Source organism: Cervus elaphus, chromosome 17 (assembly GCF_910594005.1).
Source record: "Cervus elaphus chromosome 17, mCerEla1.1, whole genome shotgun sequence".
NCBI classification, from domain to species: domain Eukaryota; kingdom Metazoa; phylum Chordata; class Mammalia; order Artiodactyla; family Cervidae; genus Cervus; species Cervus elaphus.
The window spans coordinates 35,374,641-35,390,158 of record NC_057831.1 but is presented as its reverse complement, the minus strand read 5'-3'; the positions used below and the strand labels follow the sequence as shown (position 1 = coordinate 35,390,158).

The 15,518-nt window shown below is 37.4% G+C and overlaps 1 non-coding gene across 1 annotated transcript; it reads right to left on the bottom strand.

Annotated features, from left to right (window-relative positions):
* Positions 1 to 338: 338 nt before the first annotated feature.
* TRNAS-AGA lies at positions 339 to 411 on the bottom strand. Its single transcript has one exon. It is a non-coding gene; the product is annotated as a tRNA-Ser (tRNA).
* Between the last annotated feature and the right edge of the window lie 15,107 nt (positions 412 to 15,518).

Sequence of the window (15,518 nt, the reverse complement as noted above, 5' to 3'; positions counted from 1 at the left end):
AGTCAGTATTTTAATTGACTCCCTGAAATGGTAACCTCCAAGCTCCCAGTCAGAATAATACCCTTGGACCCCTTCACAAATCCGTGGAATAGTGCTGCTCAACTTTTAAAATAATGGTGAAAATTAAACACATCTATTTCAACATCCTGTTTCATAAAGGGGCAAACTAATTGTTGTGACCTGAACTGTGACTATGCCAAAGTCTTTGACTGTATAGTGAAGTCGTTCAGTCGTGTCTGACTCTTTGTGACCCCATGGACTGTATAGCCTGCCAGGCTCCTCTGTCCATGGGATTTTCCAGGTAAGAATACTGGAGTGGGTTGTCACTCCAGGGCATCTTCCCAACCCAGGGATCGAACCCGGGTCTCCCGCATTCTAGGCAGATGCTTTTACCGACTAAGCCACCAGGGAGGTTTTGACTGTACAGATCAAAACAAACTGGAAAATTCTTAAAGAGATAGGAATACCAGACCACCTGACCTGCCTCTTGAGAAATCTGTATGCAGGTCAGGAAGCAACAGTTAGAACTGGACATGGAACAACAGACTGGTTCCAAATAGGGAAAGGAGTATGTCAAGGCTGTATATTGTTGCCCTGCTTATTTAACTTATATGCAGAGTACATCATGAGAAATGCTGGGCTGGATGAAGCATAAGCTGGAATCAAGATTACCGGGAGAAATATCATTAACCTCAGATACGCAGATGACACCACCCTTATGGCAGAAAGCAAAGAACTAAAGAGCCTCTTGATGAAAGTAAAAGAAGAGACTGAAAAAGTTGACTTAAAGCTCAACATTCAGAAAACTAAGATTATGGCATCTGGTCCCATCACTTCATGGGAAATAGATGGGAAAACAGTGGAAACAGTGACAGACTTTATTCTTTTGGGCTTCAACAAAATCACTGCAGATGGTGACAGCAGCCATGAAATTAAAAGACGCTTGCTCCTTGGAAGAAAAGCTGTGACTAACCTAGACAGCATATTAAAAAGCAGAGACATTACTTTGCCAACAAAGGTCTGTCTAGTCAAAGCTATGGTTTTTCCAGTAGTCATGTATGGATGTGAGAGTTGGACTATAAAGAAAGCTGAGTGCCAAAGAATTGATGCTTCTGCACTGTGGTGTTGGAGAAGATTCTTGAGAGCCCCTTGGACTGCAAGGAGATCCAACCAGTCTATCCTAAAGGAAATCAGTCCTGAATATTCATTGGAAGGACTGATGCTGAAGCTAAAACTCCAATACTTTGGCCACCTGATGCAAGGAGCTGACTCATTTTAAAAAACCCTGATGCTAGGGAAGATTGAAGGTGGGAGGAGAAGGGGACGACAGAAGATGAAATGGTTGGATGGCATCACCGATTCAGTGGACATAGTTTGAGTAAACCCTGGGAGTTGGTGATGGACAGGGAAGCCTGGCATTCTGCAGTCCATGGGGTTGCAGAGTCAGACACGACTGAGTGACTGAACTGAACTAAACTAAACTGTGAAGGGGAAACTAACTTGCTTAAAAATATCCCCTTCAAGAAAAGAGTAAATTTCCAGAGTCCTAAGAGCAGAGAGTAAGAATGCATTAACAGATTTCTATCATCCTGTGTGTTTACATTATTATAAGTCATGTACAACCCTTGCAACCCCATGGACTGTAGCCCACCAGGCTCCTCTGTCCATGGGATTTCCAAGGCCAGAATTCTGAAGTGGGTTGCCATTTCCTTCTCCAGAGGATCTTCCTGACCCAGGGATCAAACCCTCCTGCATTGCAGGCAGCTTCTTTACTGCTGACCCACTAGGAAAGACCCTAAGATAGTTACTAGAGGCAAATATTTCCTGCTGTCTAGTTTCCAGGCTCTTCATAGGAGTGTATGTCCTGTGATGATACCAGTTGAGTGAATCATATGACTAGTTTTGGCCAAGAAATGTGAACATGAATTGTGTGTGCCAATTTTAAGTCAGAGCATAGAAGGTTCTCTGTTGTCCTCTTTCCTTTTGACCTGATCATACAGTGTTCCAGAAGGTAGCTAAGCTGACTGCCCTGGGGCTCCCAGACAATTCTCGAAAGATATGTACCATGAGAGAAAAATAAACCTTTTGTTTTCAATCTCTGTGATTTGAGTTTATTACGCAGCTTAACAGAGTCCAACCTGTTTGACCACACTTCAGTAATTTAAGACCCAACTTTTCCTGAACATGTGCATGCTTAGTCAAACTATATGTACTTTGTCTCTTATGAAAATATGAAATCATGAATCCATTTTATTTCTGTGTATCCTATAACAATTTAAAAAATCATTTTTACATATTATCTCACTTATATTGAAAAATAGTCCTCTCAGAAAACATGAGAGTTATTATTACCACTGTTAATGAATTAAGAGGTTAAAAATAGTTGAATAATTTGATATTCAGTCACAAAGCCAAGACTTAAATACACACATTCATTACAGTTTGTTCTTCCTCTTCCTGTTGCACTTTCTTTTTCCAAAATCATCATCAGCATTGTGAATACCACAAAGGTCTAAGTCATGTGGTGTCAGAAAGTTAATAGGCTGGATCTTATAATGGGAAGTTTTATAAACTAAAAAAGAAATGTCCTCCATTAAAATCAAGTCCATGACCACTAAGGACTTTAATTACAGAGCCAGCATTCTTACATGTAGTAAAGATACATAGTCATTGATTTTGTGCAAGAGGGAACTAGTAACAAATAATCCATATTATAAATAACCTCTTTATTTTAAAAAAATAAGAAAAACACACCAAGAATGTTGGTTATACAGTCCCCCCCCCCAAAGTAGCATTATTTATTTTCTTGAAATTAGGAGTATAGAAATCATGCAGGAAAATTGAGTAAGCTAGTTTTATTTTTGTTGGGGGCCACTGGAACAATGCATATTCACAGAAATTATCTGTATTTCTGTGACTCCTCAGAGAATTATTAAAAAATGGCAAATAATTACTGATTAAAATGGGGATAGGATAAGGGAACAGTAAGAAGAATAACTGAAGTACCATTATTAAGAAGAAAAAAAAAGAGACAAAACCACAAATCTAATGAATCCTGAGCATTCCTCAACATCTGTTATGTTATCAAAATTGTATGGATTTTGCCTAAACGGATGCTTAAGATTTGGTGTTTATAGGAAACGCTTCCAGGGTTTGAAGAAAAATCTGTCTTTTGTCTTAAGAGGGAACCTGTTAAATGTTTACAGAAGTACTGTGACACTTCTGCAGGAGAACCTCTCGCTGTCTTTGCATCTAGCCAGGTGTGAATCACAAAGCCTGCCAGTGTGATTTCCATCACAATGGAAATAAGGAATAAATGAGGTTATTAAACGTAAACTGTCTTAAATGAAACACTTTAACATTCTTCTCTTCAAAGACAATCATAGTTTTTTTACTAGCCAAGCTTATTTTTTAAAACGGCAGTTCTACGGGATATCTCAATTTGAATATCAACTTAAGATTCAAGATAAAGTGGTATCCCATTTATCCTGTTTTTGTAGTAAATATGAATTATGCACATGGACCATTTATTGTTGTTTTCTCACAGATTCTAGAGTGTATCCTTGCACACAGAAAAAGTCATTCAAAAGTCTTTTCAATTTAATTGTTCCATGCCATCAATTACCTGCGTATGCATATACAGAGTATGAAGCTTTTCCATCTGAAAGGATTAAGAAATATTTTATGAATACTAGAAATCTATACTCCAGATTTACAGTACCTGCACCTGCGCCTGCATCTGTTTTTAAGGGTCAGAAAAGGACTAGCTGAAACTTTCAGGTTTCAAGGGGTAAAGAATAGGATTTTCCCTACCTCGGCAGGAAAAAGAATATGTACCTCTGATAGTAGCCATATGTCACATTTCCCAGCTGTTAAGGTCTCCTTCAGCATAGTTAATGAATTAGATTTTATTTTTCAAGTCAGGCAGTTTACACGTGTGATATCATACATCCCTTGAGACTGATGGACCTGAAATCCTTAGGATGTTAAGATATCCTCCAGGGTAGGAGCAAGAGAGGGAGAAAACAATTCTATGATTTGGTGCAGTCACACTTATTTTATAATGAGCATGGTTTATGTAAATTTTCCATTAGCAGAATGAGTTCTGGAGTACACTTATCAATAGGGTGAAAGGCATACAGGAGTGATTGTAAAAGACATTTCTGAAGGCTCTGCTGTAGTTAAAGCTTCTGCCTGCCTGCATAGGAATTTTATTATATCCTGTGAAAACAATTGGTGGACTCTAGTGAGACTAGAGTGCATCTGAGTACAAGCCTATAGGCCATACAAGTATCTTTAAAGAATTGAACATAAGTATGTATTACTGGCAACAAACAACATTGTAAAGCAACTATTTAGTTCAGTTCAGTCACTCAGTCCTGTCTGACTCTTTGCAACCCCACGGACTGCAGAATGCCAGGCTTCCCTGTCCATCACCAACTCCCAGGGTTTACTCAAACTATGTCCATTGAGTCAGTGATGCCATCCAACCATTTCATCCTCTGTCGTCCCCTTCTCCATCCACCTTCAATCTTTCCTAGCATCAGGGTCTTTTAAAATGAGTCAGCTCTTTGCATCAGGCGGCCAAAGTATTGGAGTTTCAGCTTCAGCATCAGTCCTTTCAATGAATGTTCAGGACTGATTTCCTTTAGGATAGACTGGTTGGATCTCCTTGCAGTCCAAGGGGCTCTCAAGAATCTTCTCCAACACCACAGTGCAGAAGCATCAATTCTTTGGCACTCAGCTTTCTTTATAGTCCAACTCGCACATCCATACATGACTACTGGAAAAACCATAGCTTTGACTAGACAGACCTTTGTTGGCAAAGTAATGTCTCTGCTTTTTAATATGTTGTCTAGGTTAGTCATAGCTTTTCTTCCAAGGAGCATGCATCTTTTAATTTCATGGCTGCTGTCACCATCTGTGACGATTTTGTTGAAGCCCAAAAGAATAAAGTCTGTCACTGTTTCCACTGTTTCCCCATCTATTTCCTATGAAGTGATGAGACCAGATGCCATAATCTTAGTTTTCTGAATGTTGAGCTTTAAGTCAACTTTTTCACTCTCCGCTTTCACTTTCATCAACAGGCTCTTTAGTTCTTCTTCGTTTTCTGCCATAAGAGTGGTGTCATCTGCGTATCTGAGGTTATTGATATTTCTCCTGGTAATCTTGATTCCAGCTTATGCTTCATCCAGCCCAGCATTTCTCATGATGTACTCTGCATATAAGTTAAATAAGCAGTATGATGATATACAGCCTTGACATACTCCTTTCCCTATTTGGAACCAGTCTGTTGTTCCATGTCCAGTTCTAACTGTTGCTTCCTGACCTGCATACAGATTTCTCAAGAGGCAGGTCAGGTGGTCTGGTATTCCCATCTCTTTAAGAATTTTCCAGTTTGTTGTGATCCACAGTCAAAGGCTTTGGCATAGTCAATAAAGCAGAAGCAACTATACTCCAATGAAAATAAATTATAAAAAAGGATACATCAATATCCTTATAGGAAATCTAGTTTACTTCTCATGTGCTTGTGTGAATACTAAGTCGCTTCAGTCCTGTCTGACTCTTTGAGACCCTATGGACTGTAGCCTGTCTATGGACTGTAGCCTGTCATACCATGTCCTCTGGCCATGGGATTCTCCAGGCAAGAATACTGGAGTGAGTTGCCATGCCTTTCTCCAGGGGATCTTCCCAACCCAGGAGTCAAACCCAGGTCTGTTACATTCTTGTAGTAGCAAGTGAGGTCATTACTACTGGCACCACCTGCTTCACATTTGCTGTGTTGTTCAGTCACTCAGTCGTGTCCAACTCTGGGACTCCATGGACTGTAGCAGCAAGGCTTCCCCGTCCTTCACCACCTCCTGGAGCTTGCTCAAACTCATGTGCAGTGATTTGGTGATGCAATCCAACCGTCTTGTCCTCTGTCACCCCCTTCTCCTCCTGCCTTCAATCATTCCCAGCATCAGGGTCTTTTCTAATGAGTCAGCTCTTCCCATTAGGTGGCCACAGTATTGGAGCTTCAGCTTCAGCATCCGCCATAAAGGTGGCATCATCTGCATATTGGGGGTTATTGGTCTTTCTCCTGGCAATCTTGATTCTGACTTGTGCTTCATCCAGCCCTGCATTTTGCATGACGTACTCTGTGTATATGTTAAATAAGCAGGGTGACAATATATAGCCTTGAGGTACTCCTTTCCCAATTTTGAATCAGTCCACTGTTCCATGTCTGGTTCTAACTGTTGCTTCCTGACCTGCATACAGATTTCTCAAGAGGCAGGTCAGGTGGTCTGGTATTCCCATCTCTTTTAAGAATTTTCCAGAGTTTGTTGTGATCCACACAGTCAAAGGCTTTAACATAGTCAATGATCAGAAGTAGATGTTTTTGTGGAATTATCTTGCTTTTTCTATGATCCAACAGATGTTGGCAATTTGATCTCTGGTTTCTCTGCCTTCTCTAATAATTGTCAATAGTTAAGAAGGAGATTGGAGAGGAGACTGTGGCTTGGGACCCAGAGTGAATGTGAGAACACTGAGTAAAGAGAAAGTATCTTCACAAGTTAAAAAAGATCTGCTTGATTCAAGTATTGTAAATATTCTAATTCACTTTAATAGTTCTAAGGCATTTTTTTTCATTGTTTACCAATGGATTGGGGAATGTTAAAGAAAATTTAAAAATCTGAACACATGTTTCTGAAGTTATCTTAACAGCTCAGAGACTGAATCTGAAATAGCAAAAAGTTTCTCCAACATCTAATGTAGCTTTCTTCCCAGGAAATGATGACATCTAAAGACAGTAATGAAATAAATTAAGTCCAGTTTTTCTTCTTCTAACAATATATGTGAGCTTTTTTCTTGGTTGACAGAGTCACTACAAGCAATTAAAAAAAAAAACCAACACCCAAAACTTCACTGTGGTCATCACTGGCAAAGCTACCATAAACTTTCTCTTAATAAAAATCAATCATTCAGTTTTCCATACCAGTAAACAAGAACACTCACCCAGAAAATGAAATTTATGTGTAATCTATCTACCTAGATAAGATGGCATCTTGGTCATGAGGGAAGCAAAGAGCCCTGGATAAGGAAGATGAAAATCTGAGCCTCCGTTTTTCTCTACCTCTTACACTTTAACTAGGACATGGTAGAAATGTAGGATCAAAGTTCCTTATCCATAATGTTATGACTAAGTTGTTTTCTTGTTTTATGAGCCACGAAGTTCTATAACTTTCAGAGTCTGATTGGAGGAGAGAACACTTTCAAGACAGTACTGCCAAAGAGAAGTGGGCCATGGACTTGACAAGGCATGGTAGAAGGCACAGCTGCTGAGAATCAAGAACACCCAATACTAGACTGTAATTTCGGAAAATATATGTTCCCTGATATGTCAGTATTAATTATATATTTTTAGGAATAATTATACCAGGGAAAATTAATTGGAATATCATTAATTCCAGAATAATTCTGTTTCAGGTCTAGAGGAAAACTTTTTATTATCTAAGAATTTATCTTTAATTATGACCATACAAATCCATAAATATATGATATTTATACCAATTAGCTTTTGGGAAGAATTCTATGCTATTTTTGTTTCTTTGTTTTTTCTATTCTCTCTAACCTCAATTTTTAGCATTTTCTCATCCTCTTATGAGACTCTGGTGCCTCAAATAAATATTCAGTTTCAGAGAAAAAAGTTCTGATGAATAAATTGACAGTAGATGTCAAGGGATTGGTTAAAATACATCTAAAAGTGAATGTGAATTTTAAGAAGCAAACGGAGGAAGGCAATGCATAACCTAATGAATACCTTGTTAATAGTAGACTTTCAGGCATCCAAGGAGAAGCTATTTTTGGAAGGAAGAATATATAGAGGAGTCCCTATCTTGCTTGTGAATAATGATACCCATGGTTCCTACATAAGTGTTTCTTTAATTCATTTCACAGACACTTATTGAACATGCTTTATATAACACGTATCTGCTCTACTGGTGAGATCACATACACACACACAATTGCTATTCTTGTGGACTTCACTAATAGTGAAGCAATTGCATTGGTCTGACAGTACATTTTCAACCTCATTTATCTATATGAGTTTACCCTAAGATAAACCAATCGTAATTGTTTACATTCTGGTCAGACATTATCATTTTCTAAAGAGGGGTAGAGGAGGCAATGGACCAATGGTTTCCTTTCTGAGGATGTTTAGAAGGTGCATGAGTGCAGGCTAAGTTACTTCATTCATGTCCAGCTCCTTGTGACCCTGTGGACTGTAGCCTGCCAGGCTTCTCTGTCCAAGGGATTCTCCAGGCAAGAATACTGGAGTGGATTGCCATGCTCTTCTACAGGAATCTTTCGGACCCAGGGATCAAACCCATATTTGTTTATATCTGCTGCATTGACAGGCAGGTTCTTTACCACTACTGCCACCCGAGAAGCCCTGTTTAGAAGGTATTTGAAGCTAAATCACTCATGCTAACGCCTACAAAAAGATAGGCAAGCTCCAGTTGTGATCTCCATAACTGTCCTATATCCATCTATTCTGAAATTACTTGATTAGCCCTTCTCTTTATTCTCGGAAAATACTAGTATCTTACCAATACTTTCCCATTTTAGTTTCAATTCAAGAACTTGAATTTTAACAGAAGAGTGCACATTAGCATCTTAGTACAACTAAGATACTAGCCGTATCATGAATATTATAATGTATGCCATGGAAGAAAAATGACAGGAATTATGGGCCCAGTAAACATGGATAAAAGAGTCTGTAAGGTTAATAGGAGGTATTCTTAAGAAAATGACATTAAATATGTGTTACATTCCAGGTAGGTGAAGAAATGTATCTAAAAATTGTCCATGGTTGTTGCTCAACTGTGTTGAACTCTTTGAGACCCCATGGACTGCAGCACGTCAGGCTTCCCTGTCCTTCACTACCTCCTGGAGTCATTTATTTGTTTATTCAGAATTTTAACCTAGCCCTGTTAATACATTTTCAGTGCCATTTTCTTGAAATGAATCATGGAAACTTTAGGTCTCTGAAAGCCAGTTTCCTAGCAATTCAGTATCTTCTGGAGTTTGATGACTGGTGTGGTGGGGGAGATGAGGCACATTGTTTGATACCACTTAAGTTCACCCTGTTATTGAGCAATTCTTCCTTCTGGGAAGTAATTCAGAATCTAGAATCAGGAGAAGAAGAACACAAAACTCTTTGTCTATATTTTACCGACTGGTTTGGTCTTAGGGTTTCCTATAGAATTCTTGTAACCTAGGACACATGAGTTTAGAGGCCACTTTGCTTGAGAAGAAAGTACTTGGTTGGTGATTCTTCTTATTTGTTGGTGGGAGGACAAGAAAAGGTTCATGCAAAGTGTGGGGAGTAATGTTGGTAATGTGTACTCTTCATCTTCCTCTTGTGATAATCCCAACCAGTATAGATAGTAAAATAATAAGTTATAATTTGGGTCTAAAAGCTTGGAGAATGTGACATAGTTATACTCCTCTAGAACACTTGTTACTTCTGGATAAACCCTTTTTCTTATGAGAAAGAATGAAATCATTTTAGATCCTTATCTATTTATTATTGATATATTATCACATCTTTGAAAAACGTCTTGGGATCAAGACACTGTTGAGAATGGTGAATGGAAATAAAGAAGCAGAATTTCTGACTAGAGCCATAAAAATACTTTTTTTTTAAGACAGTAAACTTTTTGTTGATCATTACCAGTTTATTCATAATTAGCAAGAACTACTATCTATTCAGCACTTACTTTTGTCAGAAAACATGAGCTTCATTGAATCCTAACAACAATTCTATGAAGCAACTATTATTACCACTACCATCTGGTTTAGAATGAGGAAATGGAGAGCTTTAATAGCCTGGCACAGGTCACAGAGTTAATAAGTACTGGAGGTATGATAAAAATTTCCATCAGATGCCAAAGCCCATACTTCTCTCTCAGTACTAACCTGCCTTCTAGGGGTTGAGTGTGATTTTTTAACAGCATAAGTATGTGTTTATGCTTTTTCCTACATTTATGTTCACATTTGCAAATTATATAAAATAACTTTCAGCCAACTCATACTGCAGTTAGGATAATTGGGGTTACGGTGAGACACTCCCGATATTTATAAACAAGATTGCCCTCAGAGGAGTACAATTCATCAAATAGAAATAAAACTGCTATGATTAGTCATCTGCATTAGAAAATCAAAATACTGCCCATCAATTGTGTGTTAATGTCAAGAACAAAGGAGATCTGAGAATCACTTCAGAGGCAATACTGTTTGAATCTTCAGTCTACCACATGGAGATGGAACTGTTTGAACCTATCTGGAAAAGACTGTGAACAGAGGAGGTGCTGAGCCACGGAAGCATGAGAAAAGGAAAGTCTCAGACGTAAACACTGGCAGAGCATTCATTCCCTGCTGTGGATGGAATGAATCTTTGCTGAGCAGACTCAAGTATGAAGAGCAAGAGCATCCCTCTAGTAGGTGAAAGAACTCAGGTTATGTTTGCTGTTAATAAACTTCACTTAAGATAATTGATTTTTGTTCTGATGCCAATCTCACTACTGTGGTGGGCCAGTTTAAGTATTCTGGTCAAATTATTGGTTGCAAAGTAACACATTGATATCCTTTTATGTATCAATTTATGTGTGTTGGTTAATATGAGCCTATTTCTACAAATAAGGGAAGATGAGAAATTCTCTTTTGTTATGCAGATCAAACCCTGACTATAATGAATCAAATTGGTAAAGGCCAATTTCTGGGAACTTCTTGAATAAGCAGACACCTATGTCCATATTTCCCTCCTTTCATCTTATTTTTTGCATTTTTTAAAAGACTTTTACAATCCCAATATATATATATTTTTGGAATATAGTTGATTTATAATGTGTTTCAGGTGAAGAGCAAAATGATTGTTATACATATATTCATTCTTTTTCAGATTCTTTTCCTATAGGTTATTGTAGAATACTGAGCATCGTTCCCTGGGCTATACAGTGGATCCTTGTTGGTTATCTATTTTATTAATTGTAATGTGTGTATGTTAATACCAAACTCCTAATTTATCCCCTCACTCATATTTTCCCTTCGGTAACCATGATTTTGTTTTCAAAATCTGTGGGTATGTTTCTGTTTTATAAAAAATTCATTTATATCATTTTTTAAAAAATTAGATTCCACTTATGAATGGTATCATATGATATTTGTCTTTCTCTGTCTGACTTACTTCACTCAGGATACTAATTTCTAGGCCCATTCATGTTGCTGCAAATGCTATAGTTTCATTTTTTTTTATGGCTGAAGAATATTTCATTGTATATATGTACCACATTTTCTTTATATCCATTCCTCTGTAGATAGACATTTAGGTTGCTTCCTTATCTTGGCTATTATAAACAGTGCTGCATTGAACACTAGGGTACATGTACTTTTTGAATTGTGGCTTTCTGCAGATATATGCCCAGGAGTGGGATTGATGGTTCCTATGGTAGATCAATTCTTAGTTTTTTAAGGGACTTCCACATTGTTCTCCAAAGTGCTTAGTCACTCAGTCATGTTCGACTCTTGTGACCCCATGGACTGTAGCCTGCCAGGTTCCTCTGTCCATTGAATTTTTCAGGCAAAGATCCTGGAATCGGTTACATTTCCTCCTCCAGAGTTCTCCATAGAGGCTGTACTAATTTACATTCTCATCAGTAGTGCAGGAGGGTTGTCTTTTCGCCACATCTTTTCCAGTATTTCTTGTAGACTTTTTGACTTTTTCAGATGTGAAGTGATACCTCATTGTAGTTTTGATTTATATTTTTCTGATAATTAGTGATGTTAGCATCTTTTCATTAGCTTTTTTGGCCACCTGTACGTCTTCCTTGACGAAATGTCTATTTATATAGTCTGCTCATTTTTTTTTATTGGGTTTTCTTTTTTTTTTATATTGAGCTACATGAGCTGTTTGTATATTTTGGAGACTAATCCTTTGTCAGTTGCTTCAGTTGCAAATATTTTCTTCCATTCTGAGGGCTGTCTTTCTGTTTTGATTTTGGTTTCCTTCGTTGAGAAAAAGCTTCTAAGTTTGACTAGCCTCTATTTAGTTTTGCTTTTATTTTCATTAATCTAGGAAAGTGAAAGTGTTAATCACTCAGTCATCTCTGATTCTTTGCTACCCCATGAACTGTAGCCTGCCAGGCTCCTCCATCCATGGGATTTTCCAGGCAAGAATACTGCAGTGGGTTTCCATTACTCTAGGAAGTGGATTGAAAAAGATATTGCCATGATTTTTGTCAAAGCGTGTTGTGCCTATGTTTTCCTCTAAGAGTTTTATAGTATCTGGTTTTACACTTAGGTGTTTGATCAATTTTAAGTTTATTTTTGTGTATGATACTGTAGAATATTATAATTTCATTCTTTTATCAATAAATGTGGCTGTTATAATTCCTATATGTATTGACAACTATACTATAGGGACCAAAAAACCATTTAGTAGGAGTTGCCTGCTAACATATTTGGGGTACTTTACTCTGGCCTAGATCAACTATTCTAAGGGATAATCTCATATCCTCTAATCTCACCCAACTGAGCTATGTATTGACCAAGAACAAAAAAATTTTGCAAAACTTTTGGTAATACATGTGTATGTATTTCTAATACATGTGTATGTATTTCTATACATTTTTATGTATTTTATGTATTTCTATATATTTCTATGATGCCAATATAGGGTGATGCAGAACTAAAAAAGGATCCCATGAATTCATGATTTTCGCACTCATTTTAAAATTCTGTTAAAATGAATGATTAGACCCCTGTAACATGATATAACAAAGGAAATTTGATAATTACTATCTTTGAATGATATAAAAACTCTAGGTACTGGGGAGAAGCAGGATGCTGCTTATCCCACTTGTGCATCTCCACCCAGGTATTTACTCGTCTTTATTACATTAGCAATCTCTACAGAGGGAGCTAATCAAAGGCTATGCAACCTGGAACATGGAAGACAGAGACTGAGAGCAGAGGTCTCCTTTGAGGGCCGCCTAACATCTTGCAGCTTTACTTCTGTCGCAGTGGTTGCCTCCTCTGGCATACGTCCACCCCTTCCTTCCACTGTTACTCCCCTCACTCATAAGAATCACAGACCGAAAAGAAAGGGCTCACTGATGTCTGGCAGTCATCACTCATGTATGGAACATTTAAAGGGACCCAGTTCTACCCTGCTAACAATGTGCTGAATTTAAAAACTCAGTCTGGTGGTAGCCTGCTGCTTATGCTCCCATTTCCCATAAGCTTATTCTCTGATGCTCACTGTTCAGCCAGGCAATTCCACATAAATGTCAGGGTATTTTCTACAGGTACAGAATATGTTAGGCTGTTCCACAGGAAATTAGTCCCACTATCCATTGGTAGCTATTTACTGTTATTATGGAAGAGAAAAATTATACATGTACACATACATGTGCAAAAATGCACTCTTGTGGAAGCCCTGAGGGAAATAAAAAGAGAAAAGATATGAGAGCAGTTCTAGAAGTGGCACTTGATAAAGAAACAGAAGTGTCAGCTCTACAAAGTAAAATACACAATAGAGAGGAAGATGGCTTATTTCAGAATTCTTACAGCTATGGAATCCTCATTTAGCTTGGTAGCTTGCTGATCAGTAAGGAAAATGAGTAGGAATGCACTTGAGTTTGACTAAAGTAAATTGCCTGAGAAGATCTGGAAGTCAAGACGTTTCCTGCTAGGTATCACATTGCAATGTCCCGTATGCCTCCTTTGCCTGATTAGAAGCAGTTCAATCAGTAATTCTATATTGAAAAACAACCGTCATTTAACAAATTACAACTATCATTCAAACTAAAAGTATATACATAATAGTTATCAAAAGAAAAATTATTTTTGCATTTTCCTGCTTAGCATCAACAGTCACTAGAACATGTTAAAGAACAGTTGCATCTCAAAATATTTCTACCTTTTTAAAAGTATTGGTACGTTATTTGATTTGTCATCAGTGTGAAATTTTTTTTCATACTGACATTACAGTGTCTGATATCTCTTGCAAGAAATCAAGAGACAAATGAGGACTAAAAAATGAGGGTTATATCTATATCCTAGATATATTTTAACCTTCAGGCTCTGTACCTGCAAAAACAAAACAAACAAAAAACCACCCTGGATCTATAACACAATTTTAAAAATTAAGATTTATTGTTTCATTGTAGTCTCATAAAAGTACTAACTTATATTATTTCATTGTGCAAATGAAAAAGCTAGGCCGGAAAATAAAATGGCCTGTTCATTGCCATGGGGTTACTCAGTGGATCAGTGGACACAGCCTGAGAGAAAATTCAAATTCTTTGCTGTATAAACAAGTCCTTTTTGTCTCCCCTTCTCTTCCTTAGATATAGAAAACCTGCAATCTAGTAGCTGATCACAAAAGAGAAGGAGATAAGTTAATATAAGATGTTTTCTCAGTAAATAGAACTGTGTGCTCACATCACTAAAGATGAAGCTTTTCATAAAGAATGAAAGGTTTAAGTCTCTTAATTCCATCCAGAGGTTCAGATTAATTACCCTTTTCTGTCAAGGTCACTGACAGTGTAAAGAATTTCCAGGCCCCCTAGAGCCAAGTGTTATCTTTCTCATACAGCAACCATGGATGCTTAAGTAAATCAATACATGGCAATTAGCAGGTAATAGGCATGGTTTTTAAGCAGAAATAAGATACGATGATCCCACTGTAGTCCACATCTGGTCAGCCATGGGTGAACAAGTGCTGCTATCTTGCTGTTTTAATGAAAAGATCCATTTCAACACAGAGAGGAAAGGGGCCATCAAAAAATGGAAAAAAATCAGGATACACAATTTTCAGATTTTGCTGCTTTTAAAAAATTATGTGATTGGATTTTATACAGTCTTGGAATAGTGTTCCTCCAGAGGAGAGTGATTTCTGTAGTGTATTTTTTTTTATCTTAATAGACTTTTATTTTATGGTGTAGTTTTAACTTTACAGAAAAATTGAGCAGAGAGTACAGAGAGTTCCATGCACCCACGCACCTACATACACACACACACACACAAACCATCATTTCCCCATCATTAATATCTTGTATTCTTGAATTAGTGTGGTACATTTGTTAAAAACAATATCAATATATACTATCCTCAAGCAAAGTCCATAGTTTACATTAAGGTTCAGTCTTTGTGTTGTACAATTTTATGGATTTTGAGAAATGCATAATGCCATGTATCTGCCATATATCAAACAGAATGTTTTCACTGTCCCCAAATTCCCCTCTGCTCCACCTCATGCCACTAGATAAGATTCTGTAATATTGTATTGTTATGTCTGAAACCCTAATATAATTATATCTTGACCTATTTTATAGATACTGTAAGATTGATTTAGGAGCTAGAATAGTATGATTTCCCTTCTTAGAACATCTTTAATATTCTTTCATTGTACATTATATCCATAAATTGCTTGTGGGTACTACTATAAAAAAGAGAGATTTTAAAACCTT